Source organism: Rutidosis leptorrhynchoides, chromosome 10 (genome assembly GCF_046630445.1).
Source record: "Rutidosis leptorrhynchoides isolate AG116_Rl617_1_P2 chromosome 10, CSIRO_AGI_Rlap_v1, whole genome shotgun sequence".
Taxonomy (NCBI): Eukaryota; Viridiplantae; Streptophyta; class Magnoliopsida; order Asterales; family Asteraceae; genus Rutidosis; species Rutidosis leptorrhynchoides.
In genome coordinates, this window is record NC_092342.1 from 240,431,632 (window position 1) to 240,450,520 (window position 18,889).

Genomic DNA, 18,889 nt, shown 5'->3' on the forward strand with positions numbered 1-18,889 from the left:
ATCACAAACGCAGAAATCTCAATTATAAACATATATTTAAAATCTTGAATAAAAAAATAAGATTAAGATGCAAATTAGTTGAAATGAAGTGAAACCCACTAACAAAAATCTGAATCCAAAAACAGTTAAAACCCACGAATCTAATTGAATTTTCAAACAATTAACGCAATATTTAAAATTACGGTAAATTAATATAAATGTATACCTCTGTTTTGTTCTTGAAGATAATGTCTCGAACCCATCTTTAAGAAATTGATGGGATGAAGAAACGGAAATCAAACAAAGAAATCGCTATCTCCCCTAATTATTGATTCCTGATCGTATCAATCGATCGATGTTGAAACCGTCGATTGTTGATGTGCGAACCCTAATGATTCGTTAACCCTAATTATTGATTCCCGATTGAATCAATAGATCGATGTTGAACCCTGATACATGTGCGAACCCTAACGATTTGTGATTTCAATTCTTCGATCGATCAACAATTTACATCAGAATAATACTTACGCTTCGTATTGATTGAAGGAGATTGCAGTAGAGTATAGGGTTTGACCTAAAATTGTGCTTTTTGCTAAATTAATTGAAACCCCTAATTTTTGAAAAAATGTCGTGACTTTTTGTGGTAAAGGGTATTTGTGTAATCAAACAAATCAAGGCTAGGATTATGAGGTCATAAGTAAGATTAGGGAAAAATTAACGGTCTAGATTAGTGTTGATTAATTTAATGGATGGCTAAGATTAATTTCTGATTTCTAAAATGACCTATTTTAACTTTCGTTATTACATATAAAAGAGATAGTTTATTGTTATGTTGTGTTGTGTTGTGTTGTGATGTAGTTCGCTAAGTTATTATGAGATGATGTTTTTATTTTAATTATATATATATATATATATATATATATATATATATATATATTGTTTATAATTATAAACCTTATTATCAACTATTGCTTTAATACCAATAAACGAGATTAAAATATTTTTGTTAAACGATGTCAAACATAAAGTAAATAATTATTTGTGTCAACACATTGATCAAGGCCCGTTGAAATGTTATATAAGTACGTGGGACACGATCTGACATGGTAAAGGATTAAAGCTTTGGAAATATTGTAGATGGAGTACATCATTAAAGAAAAACTATAATTAAAGTATGTTGTGAATTACTGAAGGATTTAATGGATAGATTTAAGTAAGAGCTGGTTTATCTCATAGATGGAATATTATTGCGCTAAAATATAAACTTTGTTTATGAATCTAACACGAAGACAGTGAACCATTAATTGGTGTTCTAGTTTTTCTAAACACCTTTAAAATCTATCAAATCCGTTGACATATAGTATTTTGAAACTTCAAACTTAAAAGTATTTATTAGATTTAATATTATATCGTGTTAGAATGGTTAGATCCATAAAGGTGTCTAAATTCCTTTATTAGCTTTACTGAAGATTCGAACGCACAAGGTATGCACGCCTACCTAATAAGGGCCACTTACATCCTCAACACTTGTTAAGGGTGAGTCTCGAGAGCCGAGAACATAGCCGATCCAATCAGAATCACCATAACTTAGTTCCCGATGACATGCTAATCTAAAATAAGATAAATCGATTGGTAGGGAATTTAGTGTTTGCACGATATATATTTAAGATAATAAAATGCAAACCCTTTAAGAAAATACATTCATCCCCAGCTTAGTTAACGAAATCACAACCAACACACCACTTACCTTTACTATTTTATTTATTTTACTATGCTGCTATTTGTCACGACCCGGAAACTTCCGACCAAATTTAAACTTAATCTTTATATGTTTCCAACACGATAAGCAAAGTCTGTAATGTTGAGTCTCAAAATTTTTGAACTGTTTTCATAAAACCATTTGACATTTGACTAATTCCAGACGATTCACGAACAATTGGGTGTATGTAAATATGTAAATATATATATACATATATGTGTGTGTGTATATATATATATATATATATATATATATATATATAAATAAGTGTATAGATAATAATTTAAACTAATAAAGTACACTTAATCAATTGTAATTAAAAATGTAAAATAATAAAGATTAAAATGAATATATATAAATATATACATGATATTATGAAAATATATATATATATATATATATATATATATATATATATATATATATATATATATATATATATATATATATATATATATATATATGATTTCTATTAATAATTATTAATATATTGTAATATATATAAAAAGTATAAATACTAAATATTCAATAAAAGTTATTATATAAATACATTATATAATTATTAAATGTTACATTAGTAATAATATATACATAGTTGTTATATTAATATTATTACTTTCACTATATTTATAATATTATGATATAAATATGAAACTTGATATGAACAAATTGTTACAATATTATTATTATCAATATTCTTATTATCATATTAATATTATTATAATTAGTATTATTAATTATTATTAGTATCGTTAATAATGTTATTATTATAAAATTTTTAATTATTATTATCATTATTATTAATAACAATATTATTATTATTACTATTATATGATTATAATTTTTTTTATTATTTATAATATTTAGAGTGCTATTATTATTATAAGTTTAATTATGAGATAAATACAAAAAATATGTAGATGATATAAATACAAATACACAAATATATAAGTACTGGTATATAATCCAGGATAATACCGATATAATTACAACTATAAGCAGATATAGTCAATTACGCGTAACAAGTTGTAATCTATCATTATCAGAATATTTTTTTTTCCTTTTACTCTCTGTTTACATGTGATGTTATGTCGAGTTACTTTCAAAATAAACCATCAATTGAATCACGTTATCAGATTTAAATAATACAAACGCATCATCACCTTTCTCAATTATCAGTCACAATTAATTTAATCTGGCGTATTAATCAAAAATATTAAAGAAAAACAAGTACGTTCTTTGTTCTTGAACTTCAAATTACAAATACTCAAATTCAAAATTAATTTCAAAAATTGAAAACGCAGTCGTGTTAGTATTTATCTAGTGAATGTATCTGAAACGTTTCAGCTATCAATTCCTTGAAACGAGTTCAAATTTTTGAGTCAAAGGTTGATCGTAAAAAGTCAAACTATTTGTTCATTGCGAAATTTGATTTCTAGTTGATGTTTTATGTTAAATTAAGGGTACAGACAGTTTCTAAATAAGTTTTCCAACCTACTTCATGTTGTGATATTAGTCTAAAAACGTCTTGATAATTAAATCAAGATTGGAGTTGTTTGTTCTTCGTGAATGCTGTACAGCAGGTCTTTTAATTATTATTATTTTATATCGTTGTCTGATTAAATGAAGATATACAATACAGATTAAATATAACTGAATTTCAAACTAAATCCAATTCAGTAACTGGATTTTATAGAGGGGTTGTCTGGTCGATTGCTATGCTGTGAAGAAGATGATGAAACAGAAATAGGAATTAGATATATTTAAGTACCAATTAAATCAGAAAAGTCACGGCCAGAGCATTGGTTAGGAAGTTGGGTGTTAATCGGGAGGTCTCAGGTTCGATTCTAGGCTTGGACGTTTATTTTTTGAGCTCCTTCTAAGGTAGCCTCACTTTCTTTTATTATTATTATTATTATTATTATTATTATTATTATTATTATTATTATTATTATTATTATTATTATTATTATTATTATTATTATTATTATTATTATTATTATTATTATTATTATTATTATGATTTTAGTTACTATCATTGTTACTAGTATTATTGTTATTATATGAAAAGGATGATTGTTATTATTATTATTGTTGTTGTTATTATTACTATTATTAGTTATTGTTATTTTTACAAAGTATTATAATTGTTATTATTATTATTATCATAACTACAAGTATTAAATTTATTATTATTATCATTATTAGGATTATTATTATTATCATTAATATTTCTATGAAAATAATAAAATTTATTATTAGTTTCATTAAAATTAATACTTGTTTCATTTTATAATTGATAACATTATTATTAGTACTATAACTGGTATTATGATTATTATTATTAGTATTACAACTATCATTATAAGTATCATAATCATTATTATTATCATTATTATCATTATAAGTATGATTATTTATAAATAACGAGTACTACTAATATATAATTACTAAAATCATTATCCTAAGTACCATTAACCGAAAAATTTATATTTTTATAGTTATTATTATAAATATCATTATTTTTATCAATAATATAATTATTAACAATAATACCTTATTTAGTAAAATTAAGAAATATAATTATTATCATTTTGACCAATATTAATATAATTTTAGTATTACTATCAATATTTTTTTTAACAAACAATGATATATATATACTTATAAAAATATATTTAAAACATAAACATAACAAAATTTCCAGTTTTATATACAAAATGAATATATGAGACGTATATATATTATTAATATAAAAATGATATGATTAGTAAATCATATATATATATATATATATATATATATATATATATATATATATATATATATATATATATATATATATATATATAAACTTATTCAATTACGATTATGTGTATTAATAAATATTCAAATAATATAGGTTCGTGAATCCGAGGCAAACCCTACACTTTTCAATATCGTCATATGTATTTTTACTACAAAATACAATATGTGAGTTTCATTTGCTCCCTTTTTAAATGTTTTTGCAATATATATTTTTGGGACTGAGAATACATGTACTGCTTTTATAAATGTTTTACGAAATAGACACAAGTAATCGAAACTACATTCTATGGTTGGATTATCGAATCGAATATCACCGCTTTTAGCTTGGTAGCCTAAGAATTAGGGAACAGACACCCTAATTGACGCGAATCCTAAAGGTAGATCTACGGGCACTAACACCCCCATACTGAAAAATGGTAAGCTTTAGTACTTCGAGTTTATATTATACAGATGGATTTTTATTTTGTGGATATTCTATATGCATGATGTTAATGTCGGTTACCAGTTGTTCAATCCATATGAATGATTTTTTTAATCACTTGCGAATGTATGATTATTGAATAAAGGAAATCTTGTGGTCTATTAAAATTATGGAAATAATTAATTACGATAAACTAATGAACTCACCAACCTTTTGGTTGACACTTGAAAGCATGTTTATTCTCAGGTATGAAAGAAATCTTCCGCTGTGCATTTGCTCATTTTAGAGATATTACTTGGAGTCATTCATGACATATTACAAAAGTCATTGAATTCGAGTCGTTGAGTTCATCAAGAATATTAATAAGTCATTGATAGTTTGATATTTTATGAAATGGTATGCATGCCTGTCAACTTTCGATGTAAATGAAAGTTTGTCTTTTAAAAATGAATGCAGTGTTTGTATAATGTATCATATAGAGGTCAAATACCTCGCGATGAAATCAACTATTGTGAAATGTTTATAATGTATATGAACGGGGCATTTCAATTGGTATCAGAGTGGTGGTCTTAGCGAACTAGGTTGTAGTACCCCGTCCTAATCCATCTGGACGAATACATTACAATTGGTTACATCGCGAGGTACTTGACCTCTATATGATACATTTTACAAACAATACATTCTTTTTTAAAAGACAAACTTTCATTACATTGAAAGTTGACGGGCATGCATACCATTTCATAATATATCCAACTATAATTGACTTAATAATAATCTTGATGAACTCAACGACTCGAATGCAACGTCTTTTGAAATATGTCATGAATGACTCCAAGTAATATCTCTAAAATGAGCAAATGCACAGCGGAAGATTTCTTTCATACCTGAGAATAAACATGCTTTCAAGTGTCAACCAAAAGGTTGGTGAGTTCATTAGTTTATCATAAATATTCATTTCCATCATTTTTAATAGACCACAAGATTTTCATTTTCATTTTCATTTCTCATAAATATACGTCCCATGCATAGAGACAAAAATATCATTCATATGGATTGAATACCTGGTAACCGACATTAACAAGATGCATATAAGAATATCACCTATCATTCCGGGAAATTCTTCGGACATGATAAAAACAACATCGAAGTACTAAAGCATCCGGTACTTTGGATGGGGTTCGTTAGGCCCAATAGATCTATCTTTAGGATTCTCGTCAATTAGGGGTACACTAATTCTCAAAATTAGTGATGTTCCCTAATTCTTAGGCTACCAAGCAAAAGGGGCATATTCGGCTTCGATCATTCAACCATATAATGTAGTTTCGATTACTTGTGTCTATTTCGTAAAACATTTAGAAAAATTCGCATGTATTCTCAGCCCAAAAATATAAAGGGTAAAAAAGGCAAATAAAACTCACAATACTGTATTTTGTAGTAAAAATACATATGACGACATTGAACAATGCAGGGTTAGACTCGGATTCACGAACCTATATCATTTGTATATATATTAAAACATATAATTAACATGTAATAATAATCAAACCAGTTTATATATATATTATTGATTTAGTTTAGTCATATATTTGTTATTTTAAAAGTTATATATATTTATTTTGTATTTTAATATTTATACCTATAGTTATATTAACAATAAAGATAATATTACTAAAATAATTAAAAAGTCATATGTTAACAATAATAATAATAATATTTGTGATAATAATAATGTTAATGACATTAATAATAATAATAATAATAATAATACTTTTTCTAATAATAATAATAATAATAATAATAATAATAATAGTAATAGTAATAATAATAATAATAATAATAATAATAATAATAATAATAATAATAATAATAATAATAATAATAATAATAATAATAATAATAATAATAAAGTGTACAACCTTTGAAGAAGCAAGCATTTAAAAAAAAATGCCATTGCCCGGACTCGAACCTGCGACCTCTCGATCACACCCAACACCCCTAACCGTTCTTCCAATCCTGCTTTCCTAGAATTAATATCATCCAAAACTATAAACCGTTTCCTCTTTCTGTTTCGTTTTCTCCTCCCTCACTACATCGACTAGAGCCCAAGGAAAAATAGCCCATTTGTGTTTATTAACTGGATCCACAAAGCAGCCCAATTAATACTCCAATCTAATAACAGTTTAATAGACCCAATTGTTTCGATTAACAAATTTAAAAAAAGTTTCAGTTTGGCTTTTGTTCGTCGACCAAAAGAAGAGAAAAGGTAGCAGGGTTTTCACGAGGTTTGCAGGTAACAGATAGTAACAGGAGAAATGAGTAACAAGAGTTGATCAAACAGTGTTTGTTGTTACTCACAACCGAATCCTAGGATGCCTTATGTTCTGGGTTATGATGAACCAAAAATATTTAACAGGTTATTGATTATCATCATCATCGTTCATCATCAGTCATCATTGTCATAAACAAATATCAAATCCTCTTCATTAATTTGATCGTGCAGCAGCAACAATACAACAAGTGGGTTTCGTTTTAAAAAGAATGAAAACAAGTGAAACGGTAACCGTTCGATGTGGTTGCAGGTTGTGTGATTTAGAAGTGTTTGATTTGAACCGAAACAAGAAGTAACAGAAATGAAAAGGCAGTTTAACGAATGGGTTCATCTTTACGGTATCATTTATCATCTTACATATCGCTAGTCACCATCATCCTTTCCACTTGTTCAACGTCACTATCATAAGGGTTTTGATTTGAAGAGTAAACAGAAACTTAGCAACAGCAGGAACAGCGGTTTAATGGGGTTTAATGATTTTGGGTTTCGGTCTGAGCAGGAAAAACGAATGATGGGTTCGAAATTTCTTGGCCCAAGTATTACAAACACTTAATGGCCTGCTAGTAAAAGAAGTTCATGGCCCTACAGCTACATGATTCACGACCCTATATAACCACCATGTATTCGGTCTAATCTTATTATAAGCCCACCTTGATTTATTAAAACAAATACTTCGTATTCCGTAACATAGCAGCCTTTCAAGAATCATTGTAATACATTATGTTTCATTTTAATATTCATGTAGGGTTGATTGATTAGGTAGATGTCGGCTAAAATAAAAAGTGGTATCCTTTTATAATTGGCACTAGAAGTGGTTACATAGAATAATCACACTCTCCTCATCATCTTTAATAAAGGTGTTTGGTTTTTTTTCGTTTGTGTTTCGATAGAAAATAGAAACGAGAATAGCAGCATACGAACTGTTGTGGTTTCGTGACTAAAATAGGAACACAATTAATGGCAGTGGTGGTTGAAGAAAAGTGAAGGTTCTTCGCTTTGTAACAAAATAGAAACGGATACAGTGGCGGTTATTGTTGGTTTTAAAACGGTAAAAGAAACAGGTAACGAGTAGTCAAAGGAACAAGGTTTGTATACGTGTGTGTAGGTTCATGAAGAAAAGAAGTGAAGAGAGTGGCTACTTGGGTTACATTCGAAGTGAAGGCTAAACGAATAAGAGGTGGTTAAATGGGTGTTTGTTTTTCGGTTTCCAAATAGAAAGAAGAAGGAGATGATAAGGGTTTCCCGGCTACAAAGCAAGATCGAATATAGCAATAATAGAGATTAAAGGTGGCGGTGTTGTGATGGGTGATAATGCTAAAAATGAACATATATTTCATAGAATTATCCCTCAAGAAAGACAAGCTTTTAGTTGCAATTGTTCTATTTACAAGTAATATTCGTTTAAATAATAAGAGGTGAAGACAAAAGACAGATTCGACGAATTGAAGATACAAACAACCAAAAAACTCAAAAGTACAAATTACAATCAAAGAGGTTCAAATTATTGATGAGAAACGTCTCGAAATTACAAGAGTACGAGCCGCAAAACGCAAAATACAAGATATTAAATTGTACGCAAGGACATTCAAAAATTCAGAACCGGGACCAGAGTCAACTCTCAACGCTCGATGCAACGGACTAAAAATTACAAGTCAACTATGCACATAAATATAATATAATATTTAAATAATTCTTAAAATTATTTATATATTATATTTATTTATAAAAACCGCCGGCAAGAAAGAAAACAAAGTAATGTGAGCTGGTACCTACCTCCATGCGATCGCATGGCCTGTAGGCTTAATATCCATGCGATCGCATGGGCCACTTTTTGTGGCCACATGCCTATAAATTCGCAGTTTGGTGATCGATTAAAAAAAATATCCTTTCCATCTATCTCTTACTCAACGTATATATATATATATATATATATATATATATATATATATATATATATATATATATATATATATATATATATATATATATATATATATATATATATATATATATATATATATATATATTATATTTTAATTTTAATTTTAATTTTAAATTCTAATAATAAGGGTATGTTAGCGAATGTTGTAAGGGTGTAAGTCGAAATTCTGTCCGTGTAACGCTACGCTATTTTTAATCATTGTAAGTTATGTTCAACCTTTTTAAATTAATGTCTCGTAGCTAAGTTATTATTATGCTTATTTAATGCCGAAGTAATCGTGATGTTGGGCTAAATACTAAAATTGGCTAATTAGGCTTTGGACCATAATTTGGGTTTGGATAAAAGAACGACACTTGTGGAAATTAGACTATGGGCTATTAATGGGCTTTATATTAACTAAATGATACCTCGTTAATTTAATATATAGACTTATAATTTGACGTATTTATATATAACCACATACGCTTGACTGGGCACGGTGGGCGGGATATCTATAAATACCAATAATTGTTCATTTTATCGGATACGGAATTGGATTAATAATTAATAGACTTGTTGAAACAGGGGTGGATTACATTCAAGGGTAATTGGTGTAGTTGTAACACCTCGTTTTTCCCCGTACATGATTTATAGGTGTAAAGTGTACATACGACTAGTGGATCAAAGGTTCGAGACTTGTTCGTGTGTTGAAGTTGTACGCGAGAAAAATGAATCAGAAAGGGCATGGTGTCACGGCGCGAAAAAGAGGGCTACGGTGCGGCGTTTTGAAGAAATCCAGACCAGAAGTTTTTTTATAAATGATCCCAGTTCAAGGCAATCGTCGCGGCGCGATGAGTTAGGCCGCGGCGCGGCAATACGGGTAAACTGGTGCCGGTTTTGTGTAATTTTAAATGAGGAGCAAGGGCATTTTGGTCTTTTCACGTTTGAGCCAGATTTGAGGCTTAACCTCATCCATTCATTTCATTTCTCATTTTAATTTCCCTTTTCTTTTCATTTTTCCTCTCAAACTCAAACACCCAATTGGATTCAAAAGGATTTTTGGAAAGGAAGGATCGGGAGTTGATCTTTGGCATAGTTGACAAGTGTGTTCTCCTCGTTCTTAGCTACACGGTGATACTAGTGGTAAGCTCTAACTCCGAAATTCGTTTTTGTGTTCTTCATTCAATTTTTGGGGCTTTTGATTGTATGATTCATAGATAGAACCCATTTAGTTGTTAATTGGAGATTAACACCAATATTCAGGTTTATTGTTGTTATTGGCGGGTTTTGGGCTTGGTGTACAAGTTCATGCTTGTGAGACTTGCAATTTGGGTGAAATCACTAGCATTTAGTGATTATTGAGATGTTGGAAGCAATTAGGGTTCATGGGGTTGACTAATTTTGACTAGAGCCAAAATTAGGGTTTGATGATGATTTTGACCCGATTGTTGATTTAATAGGTTTATAAACTTAAAATGGATTAAGTTGAAGTATAAAACCGAGTTAAACATGTTTTGGTGTCAAAACTTGTAAATGGTGAGATTTTGACCTTATGGGTCCAAATTAGGGTTTATAGGCGATTTTGAGAACGATAAGTTTTTAACACTTGTGTTCGGGTTTAATTGGCATATTAGGATCATTATCACTTGTGATAGTGATTATTGGTTAGTTTGGGCGCGATTTGTACTTGGAGGTGCATTTGGGTCGAATTTGCACTAAGTGTCAAATTGGGTTGGTTTGTAGATCCAATCTAAGTGTGTTGTTGAATTTGTGATAATGGATTAGGTACTTTCCATTGACGAGTTGTGGATTACTTGGAAGCACTTCTTCAAGGCGACAAGGTGAGTGTTAATATTCTATATGCATATGTATGTGTAGGATGGGTGCGGGTCGGGTGAAGTGGTTCTCGATTATAGAGCTCACTCCACATATAGGTGGATTGATGGACTTGTGTATAGGTCCAATTGGCACGGTTGTGCGTTGTGGTTGACAACCTTTGACGAGGTGTACAGCTTGTGTGTACGTTATCACATGGGTGTGTGATGTGGATTATATAACCCCAATGGCGAAGGGTTAATATTGTGAGTGGAATAATTATACGTATGTGTATATGGCGTATTTATTTGTCAATGTTATGGTATGAACCATCGAGCCGGTAGTGCCATAATGTGTGTGTGTGATAGGATGTGAACCACGTGCCGGTAGCATCGAGTGTGAACCACGTGCCGGTAGCACTATAAAATAATTGATGTGAACCACGTGCCGGTAGCATCAAGTGTGAACCACGAGCCGGTAGCACTATAAAATAATTGATGTGAACCACGTACCGGTAGCATCGAGTGTGAACCACGTGCCGGTAGCACTATAAAATAATTGATGTGAACCACGTGCTGGTAGCATCGAGTGTGAACCACGAGCCGGTAGCACTATAAAAGAGTATGACTCAAATGCGTATGGTGTGAACCACGAGCCGGTAGCACCATAGCGTTATGGTTAACCTTGGGTGTTTTACGCGTTGTTATATATATATATATATATATATATATATATATATATATATATATATATATATATATATATATATATATATATATATATTGTATACGTATAATGTTGTATTGACGTGATGTAGCTAACCTTATGGTTGTAGCTTATTGGCATTGTTCATAACGTTGTTTGCGAACTTACTATATTGTTGGTGTTGTTAGCTTGTGCTTAGTGAACGTACGATATGCTAGGTTTAGCTTGCCTTATACCTTGATGCTTCGGTATGCGCTATTTGATTATTATTGTGGCATGTCCATTTTATGCATATATATGTATGTAGTATATTTTCACTCACTAAGCGTTAGCTTACCCTCTCGTTGTTGATATTTTTTTAGGTTCGCATGATGGTGGCTCGGGTAAGCATGGGAATTAGAGATCTTGACTAGTATGCTTTAGAAGATCTTGCTTTCGTACTTGATTAGGATTTGGGTAGCGTAGTCCCAAATCACCATGCTCGGTTTTGGTTGGAAACTAAACTAGTCGGGTCGTGTATGTCCGTTTGGACAATTAATCAATGTATTAAATGTTTTAAGGTTTATTAAACCTTCTATTGTATTAAAGATGTTTATGGAAACACAATTGGGACCTAAAGTATTATTTAACGCGTATTAAAAGGAAAATTTTTTATGGGCCGGTTTTAATACGGGTTGGGTCGTTACAAGTGGTATCAGAGCATGGTCTAAGGGATTTAGGTGACTTGAGATAGGTGCCTAGACTTAGACTTTTGTGTGTGCTAAATTGTTACGGGACTTGTAGGATTACGGGTCGGAATGGGTTATAGTTAGTGCCTTGTTGTAGGTGGACTAACATTCATATTAGTAATGCGGATATTATTAATATGTTATTGTGTTTTGATAATAATTCTCGCGTGTGTTTATATCGCGTAGAATTTTGTTTGTGTTTATTATATCATCGAGCGAGGCGGTCGTTATACTAACGAGTTGATACGACGTGTGTGCGTAATAAGGACTTGCAAATCTTATTACGGGTGCAAATCGTGTCTAGCAAGTGATGTACGACGAGTGTTTAGCAAGATGGGGCGGTGTTGTGTGCATAACTTTATACGTTCATGATCTAATCACTTTGCATTCCTTAGAATGGCGACGGGAAACGGGATCGAGCCGAACGACGCGGAGTTTAACGCTAGAGTTTCGGCCGCCATTGCGGAGCAAATGAGTGCGTTTCGTGAAGAAATGGATAGGAAGTATTCCGAATCTCGAAGTAGTGGTGAAATGGAGCGTTGTCTTAAGAGCTTCATGAGGACTAAACCCCCGATGTATGACGGGAAACCGGATCCTTTGGTAAGCACAACTTGGATCTCGGATGTCGAAGGGTGTTTTCGTACTATTGATTACCCTCCCGAGAAAAAGACGAGACTCGCTACTAGTCTGTTGCGGGGCAGGGCAAGGGATTGGTTGGATGGTAAGATCGATCTTGTCGGTGGCGAAATGTTTATGGCCTTATCGTGGGATGGGTTTAAGAAGGAATTCTTCGAGGAGTTCCGGACTTCAGCCGATTTGTCAGAAATGCGTAATGAGTTACGAAATTTGCAACAGGGTTCTATGGATTTGAATACTCTCAAGACGACCTTTATGGCGAAGACTCGTTTTTGCCCGGAGTATTTGGGGAATGATAATTTGTTGATGCAAGATTTCTATCGAACCTTGAATGATGACTTGAAGAATAAGATTAGCCGGGGTCACGCGAAATGGAATTATTCGCAGTGGCTAGAGGTTTTGAGTCGTATACGCGATCAAAGATTGGTAAACCTTCAAGTGAGAGAAGGGTTGTTTCGTATGGTGCTCCGAGCAAGAGGACTAAGGGTCCGAGTGTGAGCACGGGTGGTACGCGGACGGGTATACTGGATTCTAGTGCATCTAGATGTTATAATTATGGCATGAGGGGTCACAAGTCTTGGGAATGTTCGGTACCAAAGGGTGATGGTATGGTGTGTTTCAATTGCCAAGAAGAAGGACATCGTAAGTCGGAATGTCCCAAGTTAGCGGGGACGGGTGCGGTAAGGAGACGTTAAGGTACGTTTCGTTTTAATAAATATTCCTTTGATTATTTATTAAGTGCCGTTGAATTTGAGTTTGTTAAATGCATTGTGTTGTGCATGTTATTGTTATGGGTGACGTTCCTAATGGAAGTACCCTATGGTGACGTTTTGATTGCTGGGCGAAGGGCGTAAGACTTGGCGTAACCAAGCATTCCTTAGTATTTGGGAAATGTTTCTACCAAGCCATGGAAATGAGTTTTGGTGTTCGGATGTTAGAGCGTGTTCGCTCTCGTGTTGAAGTTGATGAACCATGAGGTTCGACGGGTGGGATGAAACCCGAGAAATTGAGTGTTTCGGATCTCGATGTATGTTAGTAAAGGAGTCTACGTGATGCGACATTAGGTGCCTCTTTTATACCTACTAGCATGGTGTTCGACTCCGATTATGTTGCGGTTACATTGTACTTAGGGTACCGAAGTGAAACCCTTAGTTACATGAGTGACTGGGTGAAGTTGGACAAGCTATAGCAATTGGATGATTGCGAGAGTAGAGCTGTGTAATTTGTGGTACACTTTTCGTTCGAAGTGTTAAGGATTGGTTGAAATCCTTCATGTGCCGAAGATTGGAGAGAGATGTAGTGATGGGTCGTGTGAACCCAATTGTTGGTAAAGTCTACCTTTGGTAGCATTGTACGGGTGTACGAGATGCGGTTATGGAACGTAATTCCAAGTGGGGGGAGTTACACTCCCGCACGAGGAGGTTTTAGTGTGAGATTTCGGACAACGCTTATGGTAGATCCGAAATTTGTGTCGGGACCTAGATTTGGTCGATTTGTGGTGGAGTACAATTTCGGTAAAATTGTACCTATGATTTTGGATTTGAATTATCACCAAGGTGGTAATGTGGTAAATCTCGTTGAGAGATAATGGACGGGTATGGCAAGCAAGGTGGAATCCCTCGGTTAAGGGATGTGCGTGGTGGATTTTCTTATAGAGAATTATTGTTTTGTGCCTATGTTCGATATAGGTAGTTCTTGCTCGATTGTGTGAATGGTTAGTGGTATCCGTTAGGATTCACTATAGCGTAGCAGAGCGCGATGTTACGCTACTCGTTGTTCGAGGCAAAAAGGGCGTTGATTGGTGAAGCATGACCTTAGGGGTCCGCTGACTTCATCATGGTTATCGATTGGTGAAGCATGACTTTCGGGGTCCGCTGACTTCATCATGGGCGTGATGTTATATCGGTGAAGCATGACTTTCTGGGTCCGCTGACTTCATCCGGTGTTGAGATTGGTGGAGCATGACCTTCGGGGTCCGCTGACTTCATCAAGGGAGTAGTGTTACATCGTCATGGCATAACATTATCGGGAAATGCGAGTACCGGTGGGAAATGAGAGTACCATTCATGAGTTGTGTTGTGGGACGTGAATATCGGGTTGTTCGTATTCGCAATATTTCGGGTTGTTTCGGCCATGTTGTTTTGTGATCTATTGGTTGTTTTATACACCAATGGTGGGGTCGTAAGGACCGTGTAGTTTGATCTATCGGTTGTTTTATACGCCGATGGTGGGGTCGTGAGGACCATGTTGTATGATTAGTAATGCGATAGCCGTGCTTCGCTCACGTGTTGTTACGGGTGTGACAATAGTCGATTTTGTACACCTTGGGTTAGCGTTGCCATGGTCGTTTTGGGCGCTAACGATTTTAGTCGTTGCTTGTTATGATGTTACGGTAGTTGCGTATTGGTTGTGTTGCGCACTACAATGGATGGTTAGTGATTTGGTGTTATCCGTAAGGAGTTGTTTGGTTCGGTCATCATCGTTTCAGATTGTCGACCTTAGGTTGAGACTTGGTTGCTTTTAGCGTTGTACTCGGTAAGGGTACGCTAAGGGGTTGATATCTCGGTACGAGATTGGTTGAGTTTTCCCGATGTGAGGGATTGAGTTAGTGCTAGTGCTCGGAATTATGGAATTTGATAAATCGCGGGTGACGATTTAGTTGTTAAAGGCAATTAATTGGGAAGAATTGCTTAGGAAAGTCGGTTGGGACTTATGTTTGAGGACCGTGAAGTGTGGTCCATTTGGTTAAGTGACGAGGATCACGAGGACGTGATCGAGTCTAAGTGGGGGAGAGTTGTAACACCTCATTTTTCCCCGTACATGATTTATAGGTGTAAAGTGTACGTACGACTAGTGGATGAAAGGTTCGAGACTTGTTCGTGTGTTGAAGTTGTACGCGAGAAAAATGAATCAGAAAGGGCGTGGTGTCGCGGCGCGACAAAGAGGGCCGCGGAGCGGCGTTTCGAAGAAATCCAGACCAGAAGTTCGTTTATAAATGATCCCAGTTCAAGGCAATCGTCGCGGCGCGACGAATTAGGCCGCGGCGCGACAATACGGGTAAACTGGTGCTGGTTTTGTGTAATTTTAAATGAGGAGCAAGGGCATTTTGGTCTTTTCACGTTTGAGCCAGATTTGAGGCTTAACCTCATCCATTCATTTCATTTCTCATTTTAATTTCCCTTTTCTTTTCATTTTTCCTCTCAAACTCAAACACCCAATTGGATTCAAAAGGATTTTTGGAAAGAAAGGATCGGGAGTTGATCTTTGGCGTAGTTGACAAGTGTGTTCTCCTCGTTCTTAGCTACACGGTGATACTAGTGGTAAGCTCTAACTCCGAAATTCATTTTTGTTTTCTTCATTCAATTTTTGGGGCTTTTGATTGTATGATTCATAGATAGAACCCATTTAGTTGTTAATTGGAGATTAACACCAATATTCAGGTTTATTGTTGTTATTGGCGGGTTTTGGGCTTGGTGTACAAGTTCATGCTTGTGAGACTTGCAATTTGGGTGAAATCACTAGCATTTAGTGATTATTGAGATGTTGGAAGCAATTAGGGTTCATGGGGTTGACTAATTTTGACTAGAGCCAAAATTAGGGTTTGATGATGATTTTGACCCGATTGTTGATTTAATAGGTTTATAAACTTAAAATGGATTAAGTTGAAGTATAAAACCGAGTTAAACATGTTTTGGTGTCAAAACTTGTAAATGGTGAGATTTTGACCTTATGGGTCCAAATTAGGGTTTATAGGCGATTTTGAGAACGATAAGTGTTTAACACTTGTGTTGGGTTTAATTGGCATATTAGGACCATTATCACTTGTGTTAGTGATTATTGGTTAGTTTGGGCGCGATTTGTACTTGGAGGTGCATTTGGGTCGAATTTGCACTAAGTGTCAAATTGGGTTGGTTTGTAGATCCAATCTAAGTGTGTTGTTGAATTTGTGATAATGGATTAGGTACTTTCCATTGATGAGTTGCGGATTACTTGGAAGCACTTCTTTAAGGCGACAAGGTGAGTGTTAATATCCTATATGCATATGTATGTGTAGGATGGGTGCGGGTCGGGTGAAGTGGTTCTCGATTATAGAGCTCACTTCACATATAGGTGGATTGATGGACTTGTGTATAGGTCCAATTGGCACGGTTGTGCGTAGTGGTTGACCACCTTTGACGAGGTGTACACCTTGTGTGTACGTTATCACATGGGCGTATGATGTGGATTATATAACCCCAATGGCGAAGGGTTAATATTGTGAGTGGAATAATTATACGTATGTGTATATAGCGTATTTATTTGTGAATGTTATGGTATGAACCATCGAGCCGGTAGTGCCATAATGTGTGTGTGTGATAGGATGTGAACCACGTGCCGATAGCATCGAGTGTGAACCACGTGCCAGTAGCACTATAAAATAATTGATGTGAACCACGTGCCGGTAGCATCGAGTGTGAACCACGTGCCGGTAGCACTATAAAATAATTGATGTGAACCACGTGCCAGTAGCATCGAGTGTGAACCACGAGCCGGTAGCACTATAAAAGAGTATGACTCAAATGCGTATGGTGTGAACGACGAGCCGGTAGCACCATAGCGTTATGGTTAACCTTGGGTGTTTTACGCGTTGTTATATATATATATATATATATATATATATATATATATATATATATATATATATATATATATATATATTGTATACGTATAATGTTGTATTGACGTGATGTAGCTAGCCTTCTGGTTGTAGCTTATTGGCATTATTCACAACGTTGTTTGCAAACTTACTATATTATTGGTGTTGTTAGCTTGTGCTTAGTGAACGTACGATATGCTAGGTTTAGCTTGCCTTATACCTTGATGCTTCTGTATGCGCTATTTGATTATTATTGTGGCGTGTCCATTTTATGCATATATATGTATGTAGTATATTTTCACTCACTAAGCGTTAGCTTACCCTCTCGTTGTTGATATTTTTATAGGTTCGCATGATGGTGGCTCGGGTAAGCATGGGAATTAGAGATCTTGACTAGTATGCTTTAGAAGATCTTGCTTTCGTACTTGATTAGGATTTGGGTAGCGTAGTCCCAAATCACCATGCTCGGTTTTGGTTGGAAACTAAACTAGTCGGGTCGTGTATGTTCGTTTGAATAATTAATCAATGTATTAAATGTTTTAAGGTTTATTAAACCTTCTATTGTATTAAAGATGTTTATGGAAACACAATTGGGACCTAAAGTATTATTTAACGCGTATTAAAAGGAAAATTTTTTATGAGCCGGTTTTAATACGGGTTGGGTCGTTACAGTAATTGTTAACAAAGTATTAAAACCTTGGTTTACACGCAGTCGATAACCTGGAGTATTCATTAAACAAAGTATTAAGACCTTGTTACAATTCGAATCCCCAATTAGTTGGAATATTTGACTTCGGGAATAAGAATAATTTGACGAAGACTTCCGCACTTTATGATTATGACTGATGGACTATTATGGACAAATCCGTATGGACATATCAAATAATCCAGGATAAAAGACAATTAACCCATGGGAATAAACTAAAAACAACACGTCGAACATCATGATTACGGAAGTTTAAATAAGCATAATTCTTTTATTTCATATTTAATTGCACTTTTAATTATCGCACTTTTATTTATTGTCATTTTATTTAATTGCACTTTTAATTATCATTCTCTTTAATTATCGCAATTTTATTTTATCTCACTTTTATTTATCGCAATTTCATTATCGTTATTTACTCTACGCTTTAAATTAAGTTATATTTA